Raw genomic sequence first — 1,366 nt, 5'->3', positions numbered from 1 at the left:
GGCCCTCTGAAAAGGGAATATTACACAATGTGTTTTATACATTCAAGTAGAATTTTCACTGAATTAGTTTATGCCCGTGGATTCATCGTTATCAGAGTCCCGTGTGATAGGCAAACACAAGCTATTACCTTTCAACTGATAACATCATGTTCTCAACACTTACCGGCTATTCTGAGAACTCTGGCAGGTCCCCGACAAGTTTACTAGGGGCGAAAGTGTTCATTCATGCAAGAAAGGGAATAGAACTTTGTGATTAACAAGTCTGTAAAGAGGAAAAACAAAAAATTCAAATTGATTATGGGGCATATCCTTCCCAGCAGACACAGATAGAAGGCTTCAGAGTGGTAAGCCTAACAACATCTCTGGCTCCATCCATTGGCTAGCTAGATGGTGTTATAATACAAACTTCCCCCAAATCTCAGTGACGTCAAACAATAAAAATTCTTTCCTTGCTAATATCATGTGTCCATTGTAGGGCAGCAAGGAGACTCTGTGCATCATTCTCCGTCAGAGGATCGTGCTGCTAAGACAACGCCATCCAGGATGCTATCAGTCAGGAGAGAATTCTGGAGGTTTTGCACTTGGAATAAAATGCTCTGGCCCAGGAGTGACACATATCACTTCTGCTCATTAACCAGAGTTATTTATGTGGTCCCACTCAATCACAGGGATCCAGGAAATGCAATCTTAGTATATGACGAGACGAAAAAGCCATAAATATTTAGCAAACAATGCTAATGACTAACGGAGGTTTTCCTTTTATTTACACACATTAGGTTGGTCCAGGAGCATTGGAGACATCCAGGCCATCATTGAGTTAAGTGAAGAGTAAGTATTTTAAGAACTTGGAATTCCCAGGCTGGCTAAACTAGAGAATAGAAATAACTCATTGCACTCCGGAATTTTAACATAAATAGAAACATTCCAGTAATATCTAGTTTAAGATAATCTGTACACATAGGTGATGCTGGGACCTTTCTCCCAGTTGCAGATGATTCATGAGCAGTTTGCCTCCCAAAGGTGGCTGACCTTCAGAATCACCTGGGAAACAAACAAACACAAATAGAAATGTCTGGGTCTCACACCTAAGGATTCTCATTCAATATATGCCAGAACATGCCCTCAGAATCTTATATACGTAACCCCTGGACGCCAGGGACTCTTAGTATCATTAGGTTTGGTAATTTTTGCTGAAGACATTCAAGTCCAGCAGTCCTCATGCAAGATCATGCACCACCTGTTCCAATCTCACAGACTACTGGATTGGTGAACCAACAGGTGACCCAAAGGGAGCCACAAGAACCAATGCAATAGCGTGAAAGAAACACTGGCTGAGGGTCATAACACCTACTACTTGATTCTTGTT

Source organism: Suricata suricatta, chromosome 4 (assembly GCF_006229205.1).
Source record: "Suricata suricatta isolate VVHF042 chromosome 4, meerkat_22Aug2017_6uvM2_HiC, whole genome shotgun sequence".
Lineage (NCBI taxonomy): Eukaryota > Metazoa > Chordata > Mammalia > Carnivora > Herpestidae > Suricata > Suricata suricatta.
Note: the sequence above shows the minus strand (reverse complement) of the source record.